This window comes from Erpetoichthys calabaricus, chromosome 3 (genome assembly GCF_900747795.2).
Source record: "Erpetoichthys calabaricus chromosome 3, fErpCal1.3, whole genome shotgun sequence".
In the NCBI taxonomy this organism is placed as follows: Eukaryota; Metazoa; Chordata; class Cladistia; order Polypteriformes; family Polypteridae; genus Erpetoichthys; species Erpetoichthys calabaricus.
Window position 1 is genome coordinate 93,390,770 of NC_041396.2, and position 16,429 is coordinate 93,407,198.

At 38.6% G+C, this 16,429-nt stretch overlaps 1 protein-coding gene across 3 annotated transcripts in view; it reads right to left on the minus strand.

Moving 5' to 3' along the window:
• Positions 1-15,902, minus strand: part of cdk18 (cyclin dependent kinase 18) — a 328,641-nt gene extending 312,739 nt beyond the window's left edge. Inside the window, exon 1 of one of the 3 annotated variants that reach the window (XM_028797139.2) lies at positions 15,580-15,902. The gene's annotated coding sequence lies outside the window, so the exon portion shown is untranslated. Of the gene's footprint in view, positions 1-13,832; positions 13,918-15,431; positions 15,500-15,579 lie in introns of those variants that run through there. The other 2 variants (XM_051924616.1, XM_051924615.1) reach the window with 2 other exon arrangements.
• Between the last annotated feature and the right edge of the window lie 527 nt (positions 15,903-16,429).

Below are 16,429 nucleotides of genomic sequence, written 5' to 3' on the forward strand. Positions count from 1 at the left end.
AAAATGACCAAAACAGTATGCAATTGGGTTACTTTGCCCCATTTAACTTTTAAGATTGTAATTTTGAGAATGGTGAAGCTTTGGGCTAGTTATTCACACGCACACATTCTGCTAGGATTCTCACCTCCCTTGGCCCTTTTTAGAAAATCCTTCAAGTGAGAAATACATTATGCACATTGCCTATCCTTGAAGTATTCCCTTGCACTGCATATAAATGATGCATTAATTTGAAGAATTTGTTGTCCTAACCAATAGCAACTTATTAACCACTTCCACTGTGACTTGAAAGGTCATGTCTAGCAGAAGACAGTTGAGACAACCAAAGACATCAATCAAGTTCTGTTAATTGTGCAAAGTATGCTGTTATGTGGGTCTCTTTCAAAGCATTGCCATTTTTGTAGTTAGGGATAGAGGTAGGGTTTTTTTAAATAAAAGCTTTGCAAGTACAAAAGTAATATCGTACTTACCAATATTATAATAATAAATGTTACCATAGTTGATGGAGTGTATTTAAGGTTTTGTGGCAATAAATTTATTGGCATCTGGAACTGTCTGTATTGTTGTGTCTGGGGCTTGGGATGCTGTATCTCTCCCTAGTGTTTCACAGTATGAAAAAATATTGGTTTTCCCTTCTCATGCATAGAACCAGAAATTGCAATAAATAACTTCAAAAACAATAGAGTCCCTTCTGGAATGGCTTGGGGCCATGACAAAAACAGTGAGAGAAATGTCTAATTAAAGAATAGGTTAAATTTTAAGAGTAGCAGTCAAAGCCAGCTTTCTTGGTTTAATGTGCTAATCTTCACGAGCATGGCACGGTTGTCTCAGTTTTTAGATCACACTGTAAGATTTCATACCACTTGCCATTTTGAAATTGTAGCTTTTCATCCCAGCTGCCCCTATGTATTATTATTTGGCAACTTCACTGCAAATTTAAAGTAGGAAAAGAATTATTGTGTTTAAACTAGATACAGTGGGTGAATATAATGAGATTTGAGTTAGCTGTGGGGTTAGCACTGCTCACTTAAATCTCAAGCTGCCCCGGTCGCTCCCCCTGAAGAGGGCAAGACTAAAAGTTATATGTCATAAACATGACACATGTAGTTTTAAATACAACAATAAAACATTACCAAGCAGGTTGTAATGGTGGTGTAACTGTCAACGATTATGCTTGTAACCCCAAATTGTAATATATAACTCCCGAGAAAATATGGCCCTACTTGTTGTGGGGCTGGATATACATGGGTGGGCAAAAGTAGGTTAACAGTTTTTCGTATGGAAAAAGACATGCAGATTATGATCGTTACAATAGCTTTATTAAATCAATAACTATATTAACTCAAAAGAATGTCACAATGGTACAGTGCACTTAGGCACATTCTCGTAAGTTCTCAAATTGCCATCCTCGCATATTCAAAGCTGTAAACCTACTTTTGCCCAACCTTGTATAATAGGGTCAGAATTAACTCAGATTTCTTGCGTGAAAGATAAGCATCATAATCATCACACTGCCTTCACAACCTGTACAGTACAGTTTTTCTGATGATTCATTCACATTAGTATCTCTTGGTCCAAACTTGCAAGGCCACAACATGTTATGTTAAAAACCTGAATTTAAAATCTGTGGCTTGAAAAGCAAAACTGTGAATAAAGAACAAACGAAAGCTTGCATTTTAAGATTATTATATTCTCAAATTATCTGAATCACTTTTGCCATGTAAAGGCCCTGTTAGACTATTTAATTTTTCTGGTGATTTTCAGTTGCAGAATTGGTTTACAGTACATAATCACAGCAAGTTGCAGCCTGGAACCGCTGGTCATGTAGTCTGACATCTCCAGTGACTCAGTCCAACCAGACTGCGAAATTCCCTGGTAAAATCATACAGGTTTGAATTTTTTCTTTAGCTGTAGGGAAAAGCTCTGTGTGCATGAGAGCCTACAACCAATGAGTGCTCACTTGGAATGACACTGCGTATAAGGCAGCTATGAGGAGTAAGGAACATGAGTATTTTGGACCAGTCTCATGTCATGTGTTTTATGTACCATGAGAGAATGGAAAAAACAAAAAGCGCAGAGAATTCACTGTGGTGGAATTCGCTGTACTTTGTACAGCACTGGCTGCATCAGGCAGCACACTATTGGCTATCAGAAAAAAGGGTGAACTTGCAATACTTTGAAAATGTGAAACTGTGCTGGAAAGTTATTCTGTAGTTGTCTAATTTTACATAACCTGTGCTTTGTAGTCGTGTACTCGGACATACTTAAGGAAATAAGGTCATCAACTGCAGCTTTCCTCTGACAGTAAATCATGAAATGTGACATTGGCTTAAGCTAATCTAAGGTACTTTAAAACTTTCTTTCAGATATAACCGAGTATTAGTGAATATATTCTCTGTTTCTTTTATTGGACGGTGTGTGAAATGACTGAATTGTTAATTAATTCTTTAATTGTACCAAGTGTTACATTTGTCTTTGCTCTTATCTTACTACTCTATCTCTTACTGTCCCCAGTTTCTGAAACTTTGTATTAGTTGAATTCTTAATTGTTTTTTTTTACCATGATGGTTGCATCATCTCAGACAGCTATCATGATTAGAACAAGCTTCTCTTTTTCTCACTGTTAACATCATGTCCAGGAGATTACCTAAGACAGCATGAACCCCTTGAAAGGGCACACTTGACATATGAGTGAATTAGAGCAGGAACCAAAAAGTCACAGAAAAATCAACATTGTTAAATTGACACCAAACACCAAAATTGCCACTGTCAATTTTTTTCAAGTTGTTATTTTTAATTGGTTTGGATGATAACAGGTATTCTTGAGTCATTTTCCAAACCCGGTATCACACACATGTGAATAGGAGGGAGCTGTATGGACCAAGTGAAGGTAATTCCATGCCTAACCCTAACCCTAAACCTTCTTCCATTGTCTCTGCAGACCAAAAACAGGATGATTATGTCTGATTCAACCCTGAAAAATCAGTCACTTCCAGTTCTGGCGCCCAGAAGAACATCACTTCCGGTTCCATTGCCCAGAGGCACGTCACTTTCGGTCCCGGTACCCAGGAGCCCATCGCTTCCAGTTATGGCGCCAGAACCCCGCCGCTTCCAGGCCACTACATCACTTCCGGTTTTGGTATTTAAAGCCTCCATTTCCCCCCCCCCCCCCCCCCCCCCCCCCCCCCAACAACCTTCAGTCTTGTTTTGGACTCCATCAAGGACACATCTGTTTTCATTTTCAGAACCCATTGCAGCCAGGGAAATTATACAGGTGGCTGCCCCAAATCTTTTTAAGTGTGTGGAGTCTGATCTTTTCACACTGGAAAAAGACAGATGAAACCAAAATATACAAAAATTAGAAGGAGAAACTACAAAAAGAGATCTTTCCTAACAAGAAGAGAACACAAAGAACACAATTAGGCAAAATAAACAATAGTGCCATCAATATGGTGCACCTGATGTTCTCACTAAATAACAGTCTTCCTCCAGTTGATAGCCACCTTTTGTAACAGGTATACAGTATATCATCCGCACAGAGCAAGTAGCCGAGTTGACACATTTCAAACTCACATTTTAACTTTTCCACTTATAGCAGTTTTCCCCGTTTTGCCACAATGTCAGTCAGTCATTATCCAACCCACTATATCCTAACACAGGGGCACGGGGGTCTGCTGGAGCCAATCCCAGCCAGCACAGGGCACAAGACAGCAACAAATCCCGGGCAGGGTGCCAGCCCACCGCAGGACACACAAACCAAGCACAGGCTAGGGACAATTTAGGATCGCCAATGCACCTAACCTGCATGTCTTTGGAATGTGGGAGGAAACCAGAGCACCCGGAGGAAACCCACGCAGACATGGGGAGAACATGCAAACTCCACGAAGAGAGGACCCAGGAAGCAAACCCAGGTCTCCTTACTGCAAAGCAGCAGCACTACCACTGTGCCACACTTTTGCCACAATGTACTCAACCTTAAACTTTGTCTTCCATTTTTAATTGTTTTCAAAAGCATGATTGTTTGGTGGATTCTGTAATTAATATGAATGCGAGTTAATAATTGTCCAAACTTTTGTGATAATTTGTTTAGGTTGGCTGTGCATCTTTCCCTGTGCACATGAGGAAAAATGGCATGTCTGTGGTAAATATAGTCATCTAATCATAGTGGTAAAGTTTTGACCTTGATCAGTTACAATTTTCTTGTTGTTCTCTAGAAGTATGCAAAGCTGTTTCTCTCTCTCCATTAAACACCAAATAAGAACAGACATCAATGAGCTGCTTTTTATGGGCTGTGGGTGTACTGGGGCCAAAATCCATAGAAGGCTTTCTGCACAATTTGGAGACAGTGTTTTACCACAGCAGACTGTTTTTGAGTGGATTGATAAGTTCAAAACCGGTTGCATAAGTGTTAATTAAGCACAAAGGAGCAATGGGATGCCCCTCCATGTTCACTATAGATGACAACACTGAGCAAGTCATTTCCATGATTCATGAACTGACAAGGATTTCAGCCCTGATACACCTTCGGTCCATATAAAGTGGATCAATGCTCATCGCTCTTCTTTGGTACAAATGGAGAGTGGACGGCCTTGTCTACTCCTAGAAAACAACAAGAGAAACTGACTGACCAAGGTCAAAACTTTACTACTGCGACCACAGACACACCATGTTGCTGCATGTGCATGGCAACAGCTGTATGGCCAACCCAAACAAAATTATCACAAAAGTGCACATAATTATTGACTTACTCTTGTGCTTACATGACCTCTACTATCCAGGGATTAAGGTTTCTCTATAGCCTGTCTAAGCCATAACACACTTTGGTATTTCATTGGGGTAATACAACCATCTTACAAAAGGATTTAACAACTTTCTACAACTTTTCTCTATCAATGATGGGATACCCATCTTAAATGAGTGAAAGTATATTTGTACCCTTCTGTTCAACAACAAGCATTTTGTATGCCATGAACAACCAAAGAACAGTTTCTTGTGATAATTTCTGCCCTTGCTTTTTCCAGAGTAAGAAGGTGTGTTTATATATTAACTACTCAAACTTACTCTTGTTGGTTAATGCCATTATTCAGTGTTCTGGTTTGTTCTTAGTGTACAAAAGATCTGCAAGTTTCAAGCCAGAAGTTAGGAAGCTTATCTGACCCCAGACATCTCTGTTTAATCTTGTGTAAGCCATTCTTTCACTTTTGTACCACTCCCATTGCTTCAGAACATTTTTATTCTCATTTGGTAAACTGTTTTATCCAGGAATTGAACATTTGTGTTCCTGAAATTCCTCAGATGGTTTAATTTTGCCTGAAGATTTGTCATTCAGCTCAGTACTGTTACTTGAACCATCCTGGCCTACTTCAGGTTTTTTGTCAAACATGACAAAATGTGGAAACTCATCATTTGACCACAGCAAGGATGGAGAAATGTTCTCCATAGACCTTGCGTTTATCAAAGAACTTACCAAGACCAATTTGGAGTGGACATGGTGGGGGATGATTTAGCATATGTACAGTGACGCAAAAGCTTGTCATCTTCCTTTCCAGCTAGGTAGTCAAAGATCCAGAAAAGGAGAAAAATGATCGTACTAGTCACCCATCCACCACTTCTATATTACAGTTTCTATGAAATAAAATCAATCACCTCTAAAAGTGCTGAAGGAGACAGAGGAGTAGCCCAGAGACTTTAAGAATGCAGGTTTAACATCTTGAGATTTATCAATCAAAAGGGTGTTGTAGGTGAACCTCAACTCATTGTGAAGGATATTTTGAAGCCAAAGTTTCACAACGATAAACAGGATTTGACCAACCATAAGACAAAAAAGTTTAAAAGGACCAGGCCCAAAATGAGGTCATAAAAATAGGCATGATAAGAATCTAGGAGATCAAACAAAATTAAAAGAGTCAAAAGAAAGTTTCAAAGTGAGAATAAACTTTCACAAATGAAATTTGATTTTTTTTAGGTTTGAGATCCAATGTAAAATTACTGAAACAATTAACCAATTATAACAATATATAACATTTAGGTAATATAGATATTTATCACAGCATCGGCAATCAAATTGATGGTAACAAGTTTAGTTTTAAATAACATGCTGGAAACTGTCAAGATTCAACTAAAAAGATAAAACTAACCAAACACTAGAAAAACATTACTAATAATCATAAAATGAGAAAAGGAGATGAAACCTAGGGTCTAAATGCTAAGATTACTATAACAGATTATTTTCACCTTTGTTTCTTCCACAAACTCTTTTGTAGTTTGAAGCATTGCGTACCACGCAAGATCTTCTCTGTGGTCGTCGGTGGCATTTTCACTTGAATCTAGCCAACAGTAATTGCAGCCACTGATTCTGTAGGCTCACTGACATCTTTGAAAAATACAAGTATCCATCCATTCCCTAAAACTTTATGTTCAAAATACCTTTGAGATGGTCTTGTACTTGTCAAAAATGTCTATCATACTGTTGGACCTGTTGCAAGAGAAGGATACATTCATCCTCATAAATTAACTGAACAGGTAACCCACTCATTTTTTTTTTTTTTTCAAACATGGAGACCATCAACAAATTGAGTGAGTTAGTATGGTAATACACTGCTCCGGAGGAATGTCAGTAATAAAAATTGACAATAGCTAGGACTACTTTTTAAATCTCAGAAATGTGTGTTTTTTTTGGCCAAATTGTTGAAAGGTTTTCAGTTTGTATCTTTTGATTTTATTATGATAAACACTGTTTGAAACATCAGCTGGAAATGTTCTTACTTTAATATAGTAAGCTTAAAATTTGAGACAATAAAAAATTATGTAGTGACCTCACTGTGACAGGTTCGAAAAAGAAAAAAAAAAAAAAAAAACACAGCAGGACAAAGAAGGGACTGCAGAACAGTTTACTCAAACAGAACAGTAAAAAATAAAAATAAGCAAATATAAAAGGAAAATGAACGACTTCAAACTTGAACCATTTACAATTAGCAAACTGAACAACTTTGAACTATTTATAATTATCTATGAATCTCTCATTGTTATGGCTCTGAGAGACGCCGTCAATGGACAAAAAACAAATCTCCGGTTCCACTACCGTAACCCACCTCACATACCCAACTCAACAACTCTCCACTTCTTAGCTGTGCCTTGAACCATCCAGAAATGCCTTCATTCTCCTCCCCTCTGTTCAGGGCAACGCCCCTCCCGCCCCCATTTACTGTCAATCGTATCCCCAACGTCAGTCCACCATGTCATTTTCCACCCTCCCAGCTCGACCCAACAGTCACTTTCCCTTGGAGCTTTACACCAGCTGGGACACTACAATAAGAAAACATTTTAGGGGCTGCATACTATTTCAAGACACTGTATATTGTTACATTAAGTTTTTGTGATCCAGTGCACAATAAGACCACAGGCCAGCCGATTTCTCCTTCTCTTGTGCTTTAAAAGATTAAAGGGTAATGTCGAGTAGTTTCACATGTCAAGTTTTTATTTCACCATTCTAAGAGGTCACTGTTCAGAGTAGACACATTTGAAATTCTTATCACTAAAGTAAAAGCGGAAAAGATCAGCACTATTTGACACCGGTCATGTGAGTGCCAGAAAAACACTTCAGGGTGTGGTCTTTGCACTCTTGTAGTAGTACTCTATTGGCGGTCTTTGTCTGCTTTGCCTATGGCCAATGCAGAGCCCTGTAGTGGTTTGTCCACATGCCCTTTGATCCAGATTAAAACATTTGCTTTAAGAGCAAATGAGTGTGAAGGCAATAATAAAGCAATGATGGGGTAGGTTTGCATTTCCAATTTGTCTCGAAACTAAATTTAGAAGGGCTGTAGGGCACCGCCTGATTAAGCAGGATAGATGCATGTGAAACAATGGAAAATGTTCTGAAAATATACAAGGTTTGGAAACACTATTTACACACTTTATACCAATAAACTGTACAATACTTTTGAGCAGGTCAGCAGGATGATGGTCAGACCTCTCTGTTTGGAGAAAGTCAAACCACTTGGTAAATTACTACCATTGCTCTTTCTTCCTGCTCTGTCCTATTCAGCCTGTTTACAAATACTCGGCTAAGGAACCCTGGGGGCAAGCAGCCAGGCATGAATAATGCTGTTGTCTGATGTTTCCTAACCTCTTCTGTCTGCTTCTTCGACTGTAGGAGAGTGAAGCAAAAATGGGTGCCTATTCATTTTTATTCTTTGTTAGAAACCAGCTGTTCTAATAGTGAAAACATCATGCCAAAAACAAGCACCGGAACAAGCAAATCTACAGTACTTGTAAGCCTGACCACCATAACAGCACATACAACAGATGTTAAACTCTATCTGTCAGACGTTACCCATTTCTTTCTGTTGCAACAGTGAAGTATGCATTTGTAACGGTTTGCAGTACTTAGATATTCGGAGGGTTACACAAGTCAGGGATGGGCTGGCGTAACAACCTCCTGATGTCACATGGCCTCTTTTAGAACTGACAGATGAAAGTCATGCTCAGCATCTCACTTAGTCCGTCATTATGATGAAAGCTTTTTGGTTTTCCAGGCCTACCTCTGATTGAAACAAGATGCTGGTGAAAACCTCCTGTTATATAGTGACATCAGAAATGATTCAAGGTAATGAGAATTCCTCAAAGATGACCATGTTCCACCTTGGAGTAAAGAAGCCATATCCAAAAAAAGGAGATAAGAAGAGAGGTTTAAGGTGACCTAACTTGAACTTTACAGACTTCCTTTAAAGAATACATACAGAGGGATTGGTTGTACAGAGCGACCCCAAGTGTTAAGGTGAGGTGAGAAGGTGAGAGGACATTTACTTAATGATACAAAGAGGTGGATTGAATAGATCCATATAAATCAGGAATGCCCAAATGATATATAGACTTTTTAAAGGGCACGGGGTGGAGAGAAGATTGTCTAAGAGTCACCTAAGGTAATGTTGCACCGTTAGACCTAATCAGAACTACACTAGAGGGAGAACAAATTTCACGATTCCCCAGGAGCCTCTTCATGCCAAATGCAAGACACAAAGAAGTAAGACAGTATTGGGTCATAAAGGCAAGCAGAGTCAGAGTTAGGGCCATTACTTTTTAGAAACTAAGAAGGGGAGTATATTCTTCAAATTATCATTTACGGAATCAGCCACAATGGCAGGCACAAATCTATATTTGTGACCTACTTACATGCTCAAAAAATGTGCACGTGCAACATTAGTTTTAGTTTTCACACTAAACTCTAGTTGCTATAGAAACATACTGTGAAATATTTCACCTGATTCTTTCTGTTTTTAGTCATCTCAAATATCACTAAAATAATTTTGGATTTTGTTTTGCTTTTTTTTTTTTGTTCGAAATGTGTTTTTTGACAGCTCCACTACAGTATAGACATGCAGTGTACCTGTCTAAGGTAGAACCTCAAGCTACTTCACTTATATTTCCCCGAGGGGAGTTTCTTTTTTTATATAATTTTGTGCTTTGTTCACCAGATAAACTCAGAGTAGCTCTGAATGAGACAGTGCAAAGCAAAGGTCATTTGTGTACAAGAAATATAAAAGACAAGGTTATTAATATTTCATTGATTCACTATGAAGATCTTGCATCTACAAAACATCCCAATCAATCGACACTTAAGCAGAGCCTCATTCCTCTTACAACAGCAACTTTAACACATATTTGGCAGTTTTTTTAAGGCCAACAGAGACATCAAATAAAAGAATACTGTTACTAGAAGACAGGAACACAGCAGTTAAGATTTGTTAGTTCAGCTCTAATGTCACCCTACTTTTTATTTAAAAAAAAAAAAAAAAAAAAAAATTTGCAGAGCAACCTGCATAGCTTGGCTGCCAAAAATGAAGGTAATACAAATTCAGGCAAGCCGATTATGTTTAGGAAATTGGAAAAGGAAATTGTGTTTGTTTTGCTCAGCTACTAGTGACCAATCTTAAATGGGTGAAAGATTAACAAATCCCATACATGTTTTGGTGGAGGAGCACTAGTATTTCAGAAACACTCCTCAAGCATCTGGAGCAGTGCTACCTAAACTCAGTCCTGGAGACCCAATGTGGCTGAAGATTTGTTTTTTTTTTACCAAATTCTGTTTTTTATTCCCAAGCCTAATATACAAAGCTGTTTCAGGGTCAATATATAAGTTACAAAACTAAGCTTGGGAATTTTTATCAGAATGTACCAAGCATTATCTTCTATATAAACATCTACACGTGGAAGTGTGTGTGTTTGTCCGGCCCGTAAGTGAGAGATGGAGTCGGGGTAAGGGCTCCATCTCCGAGGAAAAAGTAAATTTGCTTAGCCACTAATAACAAGCCTGGCGAATACATCAGCAAAACGAAACCTCTAAAGAAAGACAGTCGCTTAGCCTCTAACATCGGCAAAACGGTATCCCTTTTACTTTTCCTCCTGCCGCTAATGCACAAGTGATACGAGCACGCTGGCTAAATGAAACCTCCTAGGAGAGAGGCACCTAGAGTAGTTCCTTTCAATTACCTGACATCTCGTTCATTTCAGTTTTTTTTATGGAGATTTCAATAGTTTCTAGGACCACATATGATATTACAAATGGGGATACACTTTTAAGTTGTTTTTGATGGTTGTCATCAAAATCCCAATTTTCATTCTGCTTTTCCAAGTGTTTTGGTTCTTTAAATTTGTCATCCACTAATAAGCATATTAGTGGGTCTGACAGTGATGTAGTTGCAGCCTTTCAGCATTCTGTGTTGTCTGACCAGATTTTTGCTCATCTTAATTTTGGTTGTTATTAAATTGGATACAATTAAGGAAGCAAAATACACTGTAAAAATGTGAATAGGAAAATAAGTAAAGAGATTTAAGCATTTATATACACACACACAAATATTTTATATATATATATATATATATATATATATATATATATATATATACACACACACACACACACACACATACATTTCTGAATGCAAAAAATAACAAGAAAGAAAAAAAGGCCATCTAAATAAATTACTTAGTGTTAAAATGACTCACTGATTGTAAAATTAGTTGGAATAAAAACTTGCAGTCACATGGAGACTCAAAATATAAGAATCAATGCTCGATTCTTACAACGGGTATATTTAGAGTATTAAAAAATAGCTCAAATATACGATTTGGAACACCTGATGGGTCTTCTAGTGCTTACAAGTCTCTTCTAGAATTATGAATCCAGAACCATATTTAAAACTCTCAAGAAAAGAATTTAAATAAGTTTCCAAGTGGTGTGGTGGATAGTAAAATTTTAGCAACCTTCAAAAGTAAATTTGATGTCATTTTTGTAAAACTGAGTAAATAGGATTGATGAGCTTTGTTGGACTGAATGACCGGTTCTCATCAAAATGATTCTATTGTTCTGAAGGGGTCAAACTTTATGGAAATGTTAGTCAATACCTAACATACAGTATAACCTTCCAGTACATGGTGATGGTAAATACCTTTCTGAAGATCTTTAAAAATAAAAATATATACTGTCACATGTCGAAGGCTCTTATAGGGTAAGCAGTTCCACTCCAGTTCAAAAAGGCACACTGTTTCTAACTGCTTCTCCCATTTCACTTATGGGCAACTCCAGGGATATAACCACTTCCCCTACAGACCTGCACATCCCTCCCCTTCCAGAAGGATCCCCTACATATACATTACCATACAGCTGGTAAAGACTGTACACTTTGAAACCAGAACTCCAGAGAGATGGAGCTCAGCTTAGTAGCTACCTTATAATACATTTGAACTTTAGCCAAGGCCATCATTGTATTTTAATTTACTTCCTTTTTGAGTTTCATTAAATAGGAGCTTGTCTGGTTTATAACCCAATACTTCACATGCCCCCCCACCCCCACCTCTCTCTCTCTCTCTCTCTATCTCTTATATATAACCATCAACGTGTGGAAGGGTGTGTGTCTGTCCAGCCCGGAAAAGAGAGGTGGAGTCGGGGTAAGGGCTCCACCGGAGAGGAAACAGAAAACTCGCTTAGCCGCTAATAACAAAAGCAGGGCCAGCACGTCAGCACAATGAAACCTCAGAAGAAAGACAAAGTCACTTAGCCGCTAACATCGACAAAACAGTATCCCTTTTACTTTTCCTCCCGCCACTAATGCACAAGCGATGCGAGCACGTTGGCTAAACGAATCCTCCTAGGAGAGAGACACCCAGATTAGTTCATTTCAATTACCTAACATCTCTTCATTTCTATTTTTTTCTAACTATTTCAACAGTTTCTAAAACCCCGGACTTTTTACAGCACGGGCTTACACAGCTAGTATATAATATTATATACTCAGGTTTGAGTTTACTCCGACACACACACACACACACATATAAATGTATATACAAATGTGCATAACTAACCTGCGTATAGTCAGTATTCCACTTCTTTTCTCATAGCAATCTAGCCACCCAGCAAAAGACAAACTGCTAGTTTTAGATCTTCAGAATCACTCTTTGTTGTACAAAGCCCACTATTAATTCAAACTCTCGTGGTCTGAGACTGATGTTGACAAAATGTTAACTTCTGAAATAATAGTCATTATTAGGATGTCACAATTAAGAAACGGTTTTTCTTCTACATCCCCAAAGATGTGTGGGTTAGTAGGTTTGTTGACTCTAAAGTGGCCCTGTTCCAGTGTGAACATGACTGGGACTTATGATGAACTGGCTTCCTATACAGGTTTACTTCCAACCCTAAGCCTTATCCTCCTAGGATAGGCTCCAGCCCTCCTGCAAAACTGACATGGAAAAAACAGGTTAAGAAAAAAAAATTATTATATATCTTCTGCACACTATAGCCCATACAAGCAGACTTAAGCATTACATTGCAAATTGAGGGCATGTATGAAACAAATTGAAGTCCAGTTGTTTGAGCAAAGCCATAAAAGGTTTACTACAATTATTTAGGTATGGAAGACAGAGGATTTGTGGTAAGGCAGTCATACGGACTAATAATGGCACCCAGATAGTGGTGGTGTGTTGCATCAATTAACACATGAAAGTAAAAGTTTCTCTTCACACATGATAAAGATGACCTTATAAACCTAAAAAAATTCCAAGTTATGCATCCAAAATATTCAAAGCATAATCATGGATTCTGGTAAAACATGCTGACTGATGGAGGTGAAACAGTGAACAGATTGTGCAATGACATATATACCTACAGTTAGATCAGGCATTTCATAAAATTTGCTTTGTTTTTGTTACTTTGGACAGTTCCAAAATAAAGGATGATAAAAGCACAGAAATGTTGATGCCAGCTACCACTGGACATATCGATGTGCCATCACTTTCAGTTCACATCTCTGTTTATACCAGCAGTGTTATCCGCTAAGATGGTATTGAAGCAGTAGTAAAATGGAGAAGGGCAGAGTACTTGCATAGTGCAAGATGAGCTTTGAACAACTTTGAGAAAGTATAGAACTTCAAATGCATACAGAGATTTGCAACAGCATTTGCATTTATATGGGTTATGCTTCATAAGCCTCTTTTTAATTTTAGGACACCGTATAAAAAAATGGAACCATTACAACTCCTGGTTGTTGCAGGTTGCCAACCTAATCTCCATTATTTCTCTATTTTCCTTTATATAAAAATGAGAGAAACTGAGATAACGTGATTTGTGAATCTTTCTTATAATTTTTAGGATCCGCCCACCTTGCTTTATCTGGGGTGGAAGTTTCATATTAAATACAATTGCTCCAAATAATTACCTGGTCAAACAAATTATTCTGAAGGAGCCAATTCTACGGAATTCCAGGGAGAATGATCTAGAGAATTTGACAAATTATTTGAGTTCTTCATTCACTCATTTAGCCATTAATTTTTAAACTCACTTAATCCTGTTCAGGGTAACAGAGGGCAGAGGCTATCCCACTGGGATCAGATACTTGGCAGTTGCAACCTCTGGATGAGATCCTAGTCTATATGTGTGTTCTGTAATTGAAACAGACAGTAAGGCTAGAAAAGCATAGTTACAGCAGTGTACCACTGGGTGGCACAACACTTAAAAATAAAGTATCTAAATTACAACTAACATGGTAATAATCCATTCATCTGAGGTTGGTGATATCCAATAATTAAACATATGCTCCCATCTGCAGAATTGTCGCCAGAGTATTCAGAATGCAGTTCAAGCCATGACCAAAGCAAGGATTTTCATTGCATATGATAATCAGCAACAACAAGAGAAGTAAATTACTTTTTCTCAACTTAACCCTTCAGAAAGATGCCATTGGAGTAGACTCCACATGCCCAGAACTTTCCACATATGGGTTCCACTAATTTACTTCATAGGGACCCAATGACGTTAAGTAACAAGAATCTTTTACACTTATTCTATTTATCCTTACTACCTGTTATCTTCACTGTTGAATCTCCAATTACAACAGCTCAATTTTCTCCCACCTCATTTTCTCCTATTAAAACCCACACATTTGGTTCTTTAAGTATTCTAAGCACTCTCTGCTTAATCTTCATTCTGTTCTCCTAATCCATATTGCATCAATCATATTCCCATACTGTCACATTTCAAGTCTGAACTGTACAGTAAATCATTGAACCACACCATGCCCTACACCATGCTGTTTCAGTTTGATCACTGACCCAGAAAAGCACTAAAACCTCCACAGTAAGCTGAACAGACTCCCACTTCCCACACTGCTTTGAACCACCAAAGTCAAGATTTTCCACATTATTTTATATTAGTCAAAGTTTGGCCTCTGAAATGCTCATTGCTTTTGCCATGTTGTACGAGTGTCCTCAGTTAGCCGTATACCTCTATATATTAGTACCACCTATTAAGTCTCTCCCCTAAGAGACTCCAAGCCTTCCATCTCCCACATCATCCTGTCCGACTCTCATCACAGTACCACTTGACATCTACATTTGAAACAGCAAATCAAGTCTCTCACTGCTTGGCTTATATGACACCCATTTCCCACATTCAAGTTGTAGGACTCTTTTCACTGAGCCACTTAGTCCCAGATTCCTGCATCACACATCATATCACTCCCCACAGAGCTGCCAAGGCTCAATCTCCCACACTATATTACATCAGTCTAATCATTGATCCATGAAACCCATGATTCTGTAAAACTCGTCAGGTCACTAATTGGTGGGCTTTCCAAATCCCTGCTTCACACACACTCCACTCATGCCCTGTTGACCTGTCAAAGCTGTTCTGCAGGCTTTTTCAAACTAAGTCACTTGAACCTGCATTCATAACACCCTAATCGTACCACTTCCATCTAGATTTCTCCCAGCAGATTTTTTAGCTCTGTTAATGACACCTACTGTACTGTCAACTATTTGATGCCACATCTCGAATGTCACGTGGCAATACCCCTGAAGCCCCAACTTTCCACTCCACTGACATGTGTTAAAGATCCACTGACAATCAGGCAGCAGTCCAGATGTCATACAGTGACTCTTACCTTGAAGTAAGATCGGCTGTCTCGCACAACACCAAGAGACGCAGCTGATTTTTTTAAGGACTGGTGGCTGCTAAGATGTTTCTGATTTTACCATATTGTTGGAATAAGCAATCGTATAGCGAAACAAGAGCAGTTTTGGTGCACTTACCAGAGCGGAGGCAGCAGCTCAGCAGTGTGTTTGCGTGTCCCTCAGTGCTGCTCTCACTTCGTTCTCTGCAGCCAGCCCTTCTCTCCGTGAGTGTGAGAGTCTCTCTCTCTCTCTCTCTCTTTCTCTCCCACTCTCCTCTCACTCCCTCTCCCTCCCTCTTGCTATATCTGCACAGAATATACGTGTGGGTACAAAATATCTATAGAAATGAACGAATCATCCTTGAAATCTGTAGCTAATAGACGACGCGGGTCACTATCTTGCCCTCCGCTATAGTGACGATATTGTTCACACTTAATGTAAATGTTCGAACTTAAAAAAAGTGTTCCTCTCAAGTAGTTTATAATCAGAACTCGGCTCCGCCCCGACGCTTCCCACCCTTCCCCCGTCGCCAGGACAACAGCCAATCAAACCTCGGGAACTTCCAAGCCTGGTTTGCCAATTCAACACAATTACTGCTTTTAAAGTAGCTTCGGTGCCTGCTTCCCTACGGCTTCCTTTTTTCTCCATCGTTTCATCCTCTGGTGTTCTGTGCTTATTATTATTATTATCAGTCTGATTGTTATTTTAATATGATGCAGCTGAGGGAATCTGCAGCCCCTTTAATTAGTTTAATAACCCTTCTGCTGGGCTCTGTAGTGAGCTGTGCCCGGTAATTTAACTTAGATGCTGTGCTAAATGGCTATTTTCCATTAACTCCAGGATGATGGTTCCATGGGTTTTTCCATTTCAAGTAAGAACTCTGATGCTGGCATTACTTGTATAACAATTACATTAAAAGTGGTTGTCTGATGTTTAGGTACATTCCCACAAAGTAGACTTTGAAAAAAACCAATACTGTTTTGGAGTG